Below are 13373 nucleotides of genomic sequence, written 5' to 3' on the forward strand. Positions count from 1 at the left end.
CCAGAAAGAATCGTTTTGTGATCAGTTTCTTTCAGAATTGAGAGATAAATTTCTGTTGTTCTGCTTCAAAATGGAGCTGAGAACCAACAGTAGGAAATTGTTGGAAAAACAAAATTAGGGGTCAGTAAGCGACTTCACTGGGGGCACTCACATAATAAAATTTTAACTATGTGTACAAATCTCAGCAGGTTCATAATTTTATACTATAAATTTATATAGGTGCTGATATTTATATGATACTTTTTAAGACTGTAATAAATTACTTTTGTCTGTAGAGTTTTAGTGCTGCTATCTTTCTTCATTTGTAGTTACAAAATTTAAGACTGTCATTCTCCTGCTTTGGATATAATGGATCAAATGAAACTAATGGAAATAATAGGTGAAGAATTGAGACTTACAAATGCTGATCTTCTGACATACTTTTCAGTGAGTTAGCACTAATAATATCTCTACAATCAGTCTGTCTAGCTTCCAGCTTCAACACTACACATCTAAGAAAAACACAGTTAAGCATATCAACCTCAATCTAAAAGAAGAAAAATTACTATAAGTGGTGTTATAAAATAAAAGCAGAATATTTTTTCAAGATCTTTCTGTTGTTTGTATCTTTTGGCTTTTTCATTAGTGTTCTTTTCTTGTTCTTCTCAAATTTGCAGTGTTTGATGAAATATAAGCACATAAAGGCATGCTAAAAACAAATGAATTTTCAAGAAGCTGGCTTTTGTATTTTATAAGCAGCACATGCTGTTTGGAGAGATCATTGGCCTATAAATTGGTAGATTAATGTCTTGTGTGTAGTTTGTCAAAGAATTTTTTTAGCAGTGCAGTAATTCCTTGCTTTCTATGGACTACTTCCCTAGTTTCCATTTTTTCCTTATACTGTCTCAAAAATGCCCCAGGCAGTTAGTATAATTAAAGATAAACACGTAATATTGTCTAAGATTTCAGTTTGTCTTCTGTAACTGGATATCATACTACTTTACCTTTTGTATATTATCTAGTACTTAAATATGTAATTTCAATGTTTCTGGTTTTGGTTTTTTAGGTATTGCATAGATGAAGTTACACTATGCCAATTATGTGTAGTAAAAGCACAATTATACCAATATCTAGCTCTGCAAAGAGCTTGATCTGCTCTCATTCCTCATGAAAATAATTTCAGTGATTTCAGTTGGATTTAGTCCAAATTGCTAAAGAAAAAGGGCATCATTTATTTCAAGTATGAAATGAAAATAATAAGACTTTTTGAGGGCAATTGTATAGCAGTTGTAAAACATATATAATCAGAATAACAGAAGATCTTCTGTGAAGAAAAAACATAAACTATTGATGTGTTACTTTTTTAATTTCACAAGGGCTTTTTTAAAGGAAATGCCGGTAAGCTTAGAAAATTGAAAAACGCTAAAGAGCAGTAAACATTATCTTAAACCACGTTGGTAGATAGCCAGTGCAATTGGCCTGTGAATGAACCTAGGGGGTAATGGGAAAATATTTAATGGGAATGTTTGACCAAAGCTGTGTCTGGCATTCCTTTCCATCATACCACACAAACCTTTTTTCACCTTTTCTTTCAAGTTTTCATGGGAAAACCGATTACTGTTTCAGAGCTGCTGGAGTGAAACCTTGTGGTTTTACTAACAGTCTGATTAGTGTCTGCTGTTGTGGCTGGGTATAGATTATTAATTGGCTTTTCATTTCGCTTATTAGTGGGGGTTTTTTTTGTCACAATCTATGGCTATACTAGTGACTATATTGTTGTGTCCTCTACTGAATGCCATCCCACCGTGTAGGCATTGGGACTTCTGTAGAGCTCAAGATTCTTGGATAAATAGCAATACTTTTTGAAGAAAAACTAAACAAATGTCAGAAGTGGTGCAGACCATGGGCTCCATCTTGGCCAGTAACAGTGTGCTGGCAGGAGGTGGTGTGAACAGGGCAAATACACAATGATGCTTCTCTGACTTTCCTGTTCTGCCTCCGGTGATTTGTGACTTAGAGATATCTTGATGCAGACATAGGAATTTTACAGTTATTAGTACTTAGTTGATTTTTCTCCCATGAGTTTGTCAAGGAGTGAAATTACCCGTGTTGCAGGCTACTGGCAGGGTCATTTACTTACTGCAGATTAGATCAAAACTCGGGGGTGGGAGCTCCTGCCTCTCCCGCTCTCATAAGGAAGCTGATGCTCTGCAAGCAGTACTTGAGCCTTATGCTGGCTCAGTGTGTAGAGGTGTGATAGGAAATTATGGAGGGCTTTGTACTGTGACCATAGTTATGTATGCTAAATTGTACAGAATTCCTCTCTTTTTAACAAGAACTGAACTTCTAAAAATTCTGTTATGCATGTGCAGCTTTTTCGTAGTTTTTCTGTCTATGCTTCTTCTATCTTGACAGTATTATCTGCGAACAGTTCTTTTCTTTTCACCTCAAATATCCACAAGAAAATATTTATATTTAACTTTCTCAGTTTGAGCATTTGAGGCTTATTTTATATGAAAGAGTTATAATTGCATGCAGAATGTTTCTTCACTCCATTTAGATGGGTGAGGAGACTTAAACAGATGTCAGGAAATAAAACTGCCAAAAGAGGGGTACAAAAGTGTATGCACAGAAACTCAGAGGCCATTTTCTTTTTTCCTTTTTCTTTTTTCCTTTTTCTTTTTTCCTTTTTCTTTTTTCCTTTTTCTTTTTTCCTTTTTCTTTTTTCCTTTTTCCTTTTTCCTTTTTCCTTTTTCCTTTTTCCTTTTTCCTTTTTCCTTTTTCCTTTTTCCTTTTTCCTTTTTCCTTTTTCCTTTTTCCTTTTTCCTTTTTCCTTTTTCCTTTTTCCTTTTTCCTTTTTCCTTTTTCCTTTTTCCTTTTTCCTTTTTCCTTTTTCCTTTTTCCTTTCCGAGAGGAAGGAAGACCTGTAGCTGCTTTGGGATGAGGTCTCATCTTTTGGGATGTCTGTAACTGCACTCCCTTTCTGGAATGGAAGGGAGATTTAATTGTCAGATGCAAGTCAGGGAGGGTTTATTCCTAATTTTTGGTTTGGTTATGCAAGTATGAGATCTTCAGGGAAACCAGTTATAAATACCTAGTGTATGGGAAACAGAGTTGGGCACACAACATTTCCCCCCATGTCAATTTAATTTAAAATAGCTGTGGATAGCCGCTTGAATCACTCTCACATGTCTATCATTCGTTTGGCTAGTTCAAACAGATCACCCGGTAGTTACCCTTACTACAGACAAGATTGATTTTGGCAGCGGTAGAGCACTCTTTTTCCCCATATGGAAAGGAGAAGTAGTACACCCTGTTATTGCCGAGCAAGAGTGGGCACTGAAAAAGAAAAGAAAAAAAGTTGTACAATTACCAAAATTGCTCTTTTAAACTCAAAATGTAAGTAATAATTTAATTTAAAAATGAGTCAAAATGATGATATTGTGTACGTTATAAAATGAGACATGCAACTTTTTAAAATATTCTGCAGGTTTTTGTACATAAGCAACAATCCGAAAACATAGGTTTATGGCCGTTTTGGGAAAGCTGTTTCTGTTAGGAGGATTCTTTAATATTTTCTTAGTTTCTTAAACATAAGCAAAAGTTAAATTATTAAATACTTCTGAAAATACCTCTAAGGGATGTTTCAGGAAGGTCTTCTGAGACAAGCTATAAAGCTTCTTTTTAGATTAAAGAGTAAAAAGGAAAGAAGGAATAAGGAATATGAAACTTCCAGCATGCTTTATGCACAGTTGATACAGGATTGCAATATTTCTTTCCTTGACCTCAAACGATATCATTTACTATTTATAGGGTGCAGTAATATAGTAAAGGGCTTTTCCACTGTGGCCCATTTCACTAAGATTTAAAGCTTTTGAATTTAAGAAAAACAAATTCTTTTAACTTCTGGAAAAGATCATTATGCTACTTCTATGAGGTTTTTTTTAAGCCATTTATTGTATTTGAAAGGAAAACCCACATTTTCCACATTAAGGAAGTAAATACAATATTTAAGGCCCAGTAGATTTTTGTTGTGATTAAAGTTAAAAAAAAAAAAAAAGTCTAGTATAAAAGGTGACTCACAGGAATGTGTTTTCTTTTCTAGTGGGGTAACTTCTCAATTTTTATTCTCTGCTTTCATGTATGTAAAGACAATGTGGTCCTTCCCTTCATATATCCTGCAGCAGCATATACTTTGTTTTTAGGGGAGCTGTCACTAGAGGTTTGAGGTATGCAAAAGAAATAAACTGTGCAGGTTTCCTCACTGTAATGGGGATTGGGGGGTGTATGTGAAGGTTGTCTGCCTTAGTTTTGCAATATGCTGTGATGAAAGTGTGGCTGTAGTTTTAACAGAGCAGGTGCTTGAAAATGTCCTACCTTGCAATTACAAGGAAAACAGTTTGCCACCTTGATTAAGTCGCTTTTTCTATTCATCAAAAAAGGGAAGTGTTGTTCAGTGGCTCAATTCACTTTTAAGAATATATTTTATAGCTGTACCTTGAAAGGTAAGTGATACAGCATTGCTATCTATATGTTCTGTATTGAGATCCTGCTTTAAATTATTGGCTTCTGAAAATGTTTTTAGGATATTTCTGGTTTCTACATAGAAAATTGTAAATTTAATCCGTTTCTGGTCCCATTTCTATCGAATGTTTCCACACATTTTCTAAGTCATGTTTCACAACGGAAAAACATCAGTGTTGTTTCCTTTACTACTGTATTCTCATGAGTGTTTTAAATCTAATGATAGCAGGTCACTGCATTCTAGATATTCCCTAACCTCCCACCTTATTTATTGTAGTTGGCTCTTTTCTTTGGAAGAGCTCCAGGGGAATCTCAGACCTGAAGATTTTTGCAATTGGGGTTTAAAGTAGATTTTAAATGTAATATTAGTATATTTCTATTGTGTCAGCAGCGTGGTGGTTTTTTTTTTTGATTGGAGCATGCACAGTATCGATACATGAGTGTTAACCATCTTTTTGCGTAAAAGAATAAACAAGGTGGAACAAACTGGTAGCATTTGTTGTTCAGCTTCAGAGACATTTGGAAATGGCGTAATTCTACATGTTATTTTATATTTTTTTTTTAATTAAAAATAGAGCAGTTTTGTAAGAGTTAGTCTATGTTCTTCCCCTCCCCTGGTCAGCAGGTGCATCCAGGAGGCAGGCCAGCCTTTCACAGATACAGCTGCATCACAAGCCAAGTCGTTGGCTTTTTGATCACCACTGTGCTTGAAGACACCAGCAAAAAGAGATTACGGAGTGTACAGTGGACATTAATGTTGTGTCTGAGCAGCATTATCTTTCTATGATTCTTAAGGCAGAACTTCTGCTGTTCTTGAAGGGGAGCAGACATTTAATGTAGCTGGAAAGCTGCCCCGCAGAAAAGGACCTGGGGGTGTTGATCGACAGCCGGCTGAAGATGAGCCAGCAGTGTGCCCAGGTGGTCAAGAAGGCCAACGGCATCCTGGCCTGTATCAGAAACAGTGTGGCAGCAGGAGTAGGGAGGTGATCGTGCCCCTGTACTCGGCGCTGGTGAGGCCGCACCTCGAATGCTGTGTTCAGTTTTGGGCCCCTCACTCCAAGAAGGACATTGAGGTGCTGGAGCGTGTCCAGAGAAGGGCGACGAAGCTGGTGAGGGGTCTGGAGCACAAGTCTTATGAGGAGCAGCTGAGGGAACTGGGGTTGTTCAGCCTGGAGAAGAGGAGGCTGAGGGGAGACCTCATCGCTCTCTACAACTACCTGAAAGGAGGTTGCAGAGAGGTGGGTGTTGGTCTCTTCTCCCCAGTGACGAGTGACAGGACAAGAGGAAGTGGCCTCAAGTTGCACCAGGGGAGGTTCAGACTGGATATTAGGAAGAATTTCTTTACTGAGAGAGTGGTGAGACACTGGAATAATCTGCCCAGGGAAGTGGTGGAGTCACCCTCGCTGGAGGTGTTCAAGGAGCGTGTGGACGTGGCACTGCGGGATATGGTTTAGTGGGCATGGTGGTGTTTGTTGGTTGATGGTTGGACTTGATGATCTTACAGGTCATTTCCAACCTTAGTGATTCTGTGATTCTGTGATGTTTCATGCAGATCTTCTGCAGAGAAATCAAGGTGACTGTAGGAGGATGAAAGACCTATGTATATAAAAGCCTTTCCTTACTATGCTAACTTTATCAGTTGATTTTACTTTCCATTCCACTGAGATTTGATCCCTCACTCCAGCACAAGCTTGATATTGCTTACCCCTCTCAAATACAAAGATAACGTAATATAACTATAAGCGTAGGTAACAGGTGATGTTAATTTGCAAGGTAATTACTGTTTCTTTAAAAAAAAAAAAGTAATAAGCAGTGAGGTTTCCTAAGTAGTATTGCTTAATTATGTTTTAAGCTACTTCATGTTTAAAAGATACTGCATTGCACAAGCAGTTCTTCACCATGAATATGTAGGGGTTTTATAAAGGAAAAAACAGAATAGATGTGCTAAATAAACTAGTTGCACGCATATTTGCACTGATTTTGACTGTTTTGGTTTTCTTCCCAGTAATGTTGGAATCTGGAAAAATTACAGTTAAGATAGATAGTCAATTCAGTCAGAAAAGCCCCATTTGTACACTGCTGTGGTGACCTGTCCTTACAGAGTCCATGACTACTGGTCAGAATGTCATTTTACATGTTCACTATCTTCCCTGCTGACATGTGGCTTTTCTGGCTGTCTAGACAGCCAAGTGCAGCAAATCTGAGCAGCTCTGTTCAAGCAGAATCCATCACATACCATCATGGCCACTGAAGCATACCTTGCATGTAGGAAAGAGAGAAGGTTTGTTTAAGTTTTTCTCTTCCTAAGCGAAAATATTTCCTTAGAGCAGCAGCTCTTGCTGTCACTTTTCTATTGTATAGCTTCAGAACAGCTTCTGAAGGAATTATTTATTAGATTGTAGGTTAGGAAAGGGGTAAGCAATAAGGGCAAACATAGGCTGTGTTTGTTTCTGTTCTATCCCCATGCAGTTTTAAAGTGTCTCCAGAGCTAGACCTGATCTTTCAAGCTAAGATTCTGAAGATTTGTTGAAGAGTTTTAGGAGTTTGTATCTGCTGTATTCTTTCTGCACTAGCAGTATTTAATTTGGCTTCCAGGATCGTTTATCCTCGAACTGGAGAGTTTTATGTTAATAGCACAACATGCTCTAATACAGATCCTTGTTAGTTTTCTGTTTTTCTTGTATAGTTATTTTGGCCATTGTATGCTGCAGGGATTCACCTGACCAAATATAGATGTCTACAGCTGATCCAGTCACCCTAGGCTCCTTTTCTAATCAACAGAGAAAAATAAACACATCCAGACTGTGATTTTTAGCTCATCCTAAAATAGATACCTAAAATAGGTTAGATGAAGGCCACTGTAAAATGCTTATTTCTCTCAAACTATAAAGGGAGGTGAAAGTTTGTAGGCATTTAGAGAGTAGACCCCTAAAGATTAGAGGCGTAGACATCTTAAGTTTGGTAAGTCCCAGCTAAGATCTTCACTTCCCTCCATTGTTGTTTATTCTCTCTTGCTAAAGCACTGGAACATTTCATCTCTTGTACCTTGCCAGTAGCAAATTAGGAGGCAATGGGTTACTTTTGCACTCATTTCTATTGATTTAAGGATTTATGACTGTAGGCAATTTACAGGAGAAAAGCCTGACACTCTATGAAAGGATTGTGCTAGCTGAGAGTCAAGTCTACGCTCTCTTACTTACTGATTTCCATGCATAACTGTCAAAGCATTAGCAACTTCACCTTACAATTACAGAACTTTATCTAAATTTTTAAAAACTTTTTTTTTAAATTAGTGGAAACATCACATGAAGGAAACATCAAAACCCCATGAATTCTTGCTTCAACAGTTAGAGATGTGTGTGAAAGCCTAGGATTAGCATATTCCCTTTCCATTTTCAGTAGTTATCAGGAATTATCAGTATTTTTTTCTAATGGTAGTTTGCAAGGAAATCACTTTTACTTTTTCCAGTTGGATGCTGGCTGCACACTTACCACAGAGATAGTACAAATATTAGCTGTGTGTAAGCATCATTCAGTAGAGATTTCCAGCCTCTCAGGATAGTTTTCTGTAGGTGTGGAAGTAGGTAGATGCCTCTTCTGCATTCACCAGATTTGTTTGTCTGTACTTTCATTTAAACAGTTTTTGCTCATAGCCATGGGAGCAAACATTAATCTGGTGAATTTAGCCTACAAGTCTGATGCCTGCAGATAACTGAATGACCGATTCTGGCATTTTAGAGCAAATGCATAAGCAGGTTGAGAGTCGAGAACTGTCAGAGAAGAGTGAAAGGCTGTACCTGAAATGAAGAGAGAGAAAAATTAAAAAGGTTTATTCTGACAGTGCATAACTGATATGGAAGCATGTTTTTCTTTCCTCTTCCCTGCATGGCAGGAGGTGCTTTACTAATGAACTCGAAAAAGCTGATATATTATCATGCATTATCTGAAAATACACTTCACGTGAAATGTTCATTTTCAAAGACAAATGCATGGTATTTAGCCTTAAAACTTAACTGTCTTTAGGGAGAAGGGGTTGTTTCCAAAGAAAACAATGCCTGATTGAGAAGCAGTAAGACCTCCTGAAGGAGGGAAAAGAAATTAAAACATCATTGTAAAATATGGCCCCTCTAATTTACTTTTCATTTTGCAGTAGCAAGGAAAGAATATAGCCCCATTGACCTAAGTGCTGCAGAAGTGTATGGTGATTCCTAATTATGTCAAAAATATGGAAGTGCTTGGAATTTTTTGGGAAATGGTGAAACTTGATAGCATGCCAGTCTTGCAGCAAATTATGATGTCCATATTCCATTAGATCAGTATGTGCATACACACATACGTGTCTGTTTAATAAAATTTTGCTAGCAACAAAAGATTTTCTATTATCTTGGGGTTTGCCTACATATAAAGGTAGTTACATTTTGTTGGACATCAAAGTTTCAACTGAAATGTAAAAAATAAGAAGTCAGTGCTTTTGTACAGCTTCAGCTCACAGACATGTAAAATGTTATTAGAGGAATACGAGACGACAGCGATGGAGGGAAACCTTAATTTTCCCTAGCTCTCTTGCAGCAGAGTGAAAGAAGATAGAGGTGAATAATACTTTCAAGAGATGTTCTTTATATATGTTCTCCTTATTTTGTTATGTAATGGGCAACCTTACATTTTGGTAGATTCCAAAGATGTTAGTGACATTAAGTGACTTCTCAGGCTCTGGAATGTGGCAGAAAAATATTTTAGGCATAAGAATTAACATTTATGTGAAAGCTTTACATAGTCTATAATATGTAGGAGCTAGCAACGCTTGCTGTATTTGCTCAGGTTTTTTTCTTTATATGCTTTATCTATGTTTTCTGTAGTGCATCCCCTCTGAAGCTTGTCACAACCCCCATCATCTCTGCCAGTCCCTCTTCCCAATGTGAAACATCTCTAACCCTTCCTAGTCCCTCTTACTAGAATTTATTAACCTTTCCTCACCTTCCTGCCTCCAACCTGTACTGATACCCCCCCTCCCCACCCCTGCGACTGCTTTTCCCATCCTGACTCTGCTCTATCCATGCTCTAAAACTGAATGTTTTTACCTGAAGTGTGGGCCAGGGAACTGAATTTTGCCTTCACTGCTGCAGTCTTGAACCATCTTTATCGGCAAAGATCCAGGAGAATTCTTTCAATCCTTGACATCAGTCTGTAGTTTTATGACCTTACCAGCTTCATGGTTTCATCTTAGGAGTAAATTTTCCATTCCTATGCCACAAATCATCTTAATCTTTTCTTGCTGACCTTGTAAAACGCCCTCTCTGCATTGTTTACTCCTGTCAGGGTGTTACCCAAGTGCTCTGGATAGTTTCAGTTGAGGTAATTAGCTTTTGCTTGCTGAGAAATCTGCTTCAGTTATTCTTCACTTTGCCCCTTAAACACAGGGGTATATTTCTAGGCCTGAATAAATGTCCCATTCTGTGTTCAAGAAAATTGTTTCAGGCTTTAGTTTCTCATCTAGAGGCACTGCTGTTAAATCCCGTCAAAGCACTGTTACGTGCATAGTACCACCAAAGCCACACGTGTAGTTGGCTAGTGAGCTAACCCACATAGAGAATAACCTAACAGAAAAATTATTTGGTGTAGTTTACTGTTTCCCTGCAGCAACAGTTCTGCTTATATGATGCAAAGGGAAACACACAGGTGAGAACAGACAGTTAGGGGTGAGACTGTTTATGAACCACTCCAGAATTGCACGTGAGATGGGACTGCACATGTCTCAGAAGAGATGCAGGTGGAATAGCACACGCGGGAACACTGATGTCATCACTTTTGCCTGCCACCTTTCCACATATTTATGACTTTTATGGTTTAAGATTACCACATTTTATTAAGCTTTTAAGTTATTAAAGGTAAAATTTTCTAAAACTCCTGGTTATTTTAAAAGAACGGGAGTCTGAAGTGAGTCTAGTGCTTAGTTTAAAAATAAAGTAAAAACTATGTATTGTTCAGGTAATTTGTATTTTCTATTTAAAACAATAGTATAGCAACTTCAGAAAAAAGCTATGAGTAGTTTCAAGAACAATCAGTAATATGTTCTTATTTTATTAGGCAGTTGTTTAAGAAGATAAGCATTTTCATTCAGATTGCAAAAAAAAGTTGTCTTTAAAATTGTGTAGTTAATTTTTTAATTGACTTTCAGTTTAAGTCAGTATTACAAGACAATCTGTTACCTGAAAATAATTACAAAGGCCTACTATCAATAACACCCACTGAATCTGTTCTAACCTCTTTCACAGTGACAATGAAGAAGGTAAATCTGTAGTGTTTCTGTTAACACTTTTAATATTTTCCCTGCTTGACTTCACAAAAATATTTTCACAATCTCTTCCCAGTATATCCCACAGAATCACTAAGGTTGGAAAAGACCTGTAAGATCATCAAGTCCAACCATCAACTAACACCACCATGCCCATTAAGCCATGTCCCACAATGCCACGTCCACATGTTCCTCGAACACCTACAGTGATGGTGACTCCACCACTTCCCTGGGCAGCCTGTTCCAATGCTTCACCACTCTCTCAGTAAAGAAATTTTTCCTAATATCCAGCCTAAACCTTCCCTGGCACAACTTGAGGCCATTTCCTCTTGTCCCAATGCAGGATACTGTGTTTGTATAGGCAATAGGCATTGCCAAAGGTTTTTCAGATTTATTTAATTTTAAAAGCTTGATGCTTTTGCAACAGCAAAAGTACCAAAAAGCTTTTAAATCGTTAATAGTAATTGTCTTTTTTAAGTGCTCTATTTTCAGATCTTACGGTCACAAAGCTGGCCACATCAGTTCCATGGTTAAAATTATTCTCAGGATTTTTATGACAGGCTTCCCAGAACGTCATGCTCCAAAGATATACTGTCCAAAACATCCAGGCATTACAGAAATCTTTCAAATGTTAAAGATATTTATGTGATGATACATTCTGCATTTTATTGTTCTTATTTGTTATAAGAAGACATTATTTTCCATTTGCAAAGCTGAGATACACAAGAGAAAGATGAAGATATTAGAGTGAGTCCAGTGAAGGACTGCAAAGGTGATTAAAGGCTTGGAGTATCTGGCACAGATGGGAGAGCTAGGATTGCGCAGCCTGGAGAAGGGGAGGCTCATGGGGGATCTTACTTGAAGGGGGTCAGGAGGGTGAAGCAGATAAAGCAAAGCTCAGGAGTGCCCAGTGACAGGACAAGAGGCAGTAGGCACAAAACTGATTACAGGAAATTCCACTTAAACATAAGAAAATGGTTTGAGGTTTGGTTTTCATTTTTTATGGTGGGGGTGATCATACTTTGAAACAGGTTGCCCAGAGAGGCTGTAGAGTCTCCATCCTTGGAAATACTCAAAAGCGAACTGGACAGTGTCCTGAGCTACCTGTAGTAGTTGACCATGCTTGGAGCAGGGGGGGTTGAATTAGATTGTCTCCAGAGCTCTCTTCCAACTGCAACCACTCTGTAATTGTGTAAATTCAGTATCAGTAGGTGGGTGTCTACCTAGATGCATAGGTAGGCCAAGCCAGGAAAACACTTCTTTTCCTGCTATTAACACACTTATTTGCCTGCAGAGCTGGGAGGTAGGACCTTCTTTGAACTGGAATTTGATGTTTAGCATTTCCAGTGATAAAGATGTGTACCTAAGTTATTCTGAGTGTAAACAGAAGGAAAGTTAGAAGCATTGAAGGATAAATGCTCTTTAAGAATTAATTATTTTTCTATGATAAAGATTCCCCTTTCCCCCTCGCTCCCAATGTTAAGACCTAGTCTACAATGATCCTTTTGATGTTTAGTTTAGAATTTTTACTTCTTTAGGATTATATGATTGGGAAAAATCATTAGGACTTAGTTCAGGAATTCAGCATTTTGGTCTTTTTAAAATATTGCCAATTTCTAAAATAATCTGAAAATCTGCGTAGGTAGTTTTTATTATTTCTTAGAAAGTAGGTTTATATGCTAGTGGATTAATGAAATTACTTGCATGTTCAGAGCTTGTATTTGTTTAGTTTTTAGCAAATTATATTCTGGGGACGTTTTACGGTTTCGGAAGATTTATAGGACTGCATTTAATGGCAGTTTCTTTTGTCTGCTCTGGAGCACGTGCCATGGTGATTTTAAGTGTGCTGTGCATGTTTGACAAGTTAGAAACTTAGCAATCCCCATCAGTGCTGAGCCACACTGTCTCAGGCTTTGTTTTTCTTGGCTGGTGTCCAGTACCATACTATAAAATACATTTACTTGACAGTAGAAAGTGGAGAACCACATTAACTACAAAGTTTAAAAAGGCTGGCTAAACACATGCAATAAATATTAATAAAAGAAAAGGCCACCCACCTTTGACCTTCAATATTTGTTATTAGCATTGTGTGTTTTAGAGTTACCATAGCATTTTGAGCATTATGTAACAATATATAAGAATCTCTTATTTAAATCAAACAACTTATTAGAAACCCTCTATTGGTTATTTTGGTTGCCTGTGGCAGGGAACATGGACATAATGCATTATCAGAATTCTACTTTGTACTTCAGAGTTACCTGCAAAAAGATAGTTTTCCTTTAGTTGTCTTGTAATAAGCAAGCCAGGTTTATTTGTACCTATAAGTAAATGGGAAGGTAGAATGTTATATGTATATCTATGTAGAAGGAGCATGTTTTACAAAGGAACCTTATTAAGAATGGTCAGTTGATTCATGTAAACTGATCTCACTCAATTTTTCTTCTTAAACAATAACACAAAGCAGAAAAACAGCTCAGAAGAGAGTCATCCATCATCTTGTAGTAAAATGAAGTTCTGATTCATGATGGCTGAATGGGCTTCAGACTTTTTTCAGTATTTTTGTTACGTGCCTCATAAC

At 37.4% G+C, this 13373-nt stretch overlaps 1 protein-coding gene across 1 annotated transcript in view; it reads left to right on the forward strand.

The window, feature by feature from the left end:
* Window positions 1-13373, forward strand: part of WDR70 (WD repeat domain 70) — a 144618-nt gene that overhangs the window by 114000 nt on the left and 17245 nt on the right. The window lies entirely within an intron of this gene.

Source organism: Gavia stellata, chromosome Z (assembly GCF_030936135.1).
Source record: "Gavia stellata isolate bGavSte3 chromosome Z, bGavSte3.hap2, whole genome shotgun sequence".
Lineage (NCBI taxonomy): Eukaryota > Metazoa > Chordata > Aves > Gaviiformes > Gaviidae > Gavia > Gavia stellata.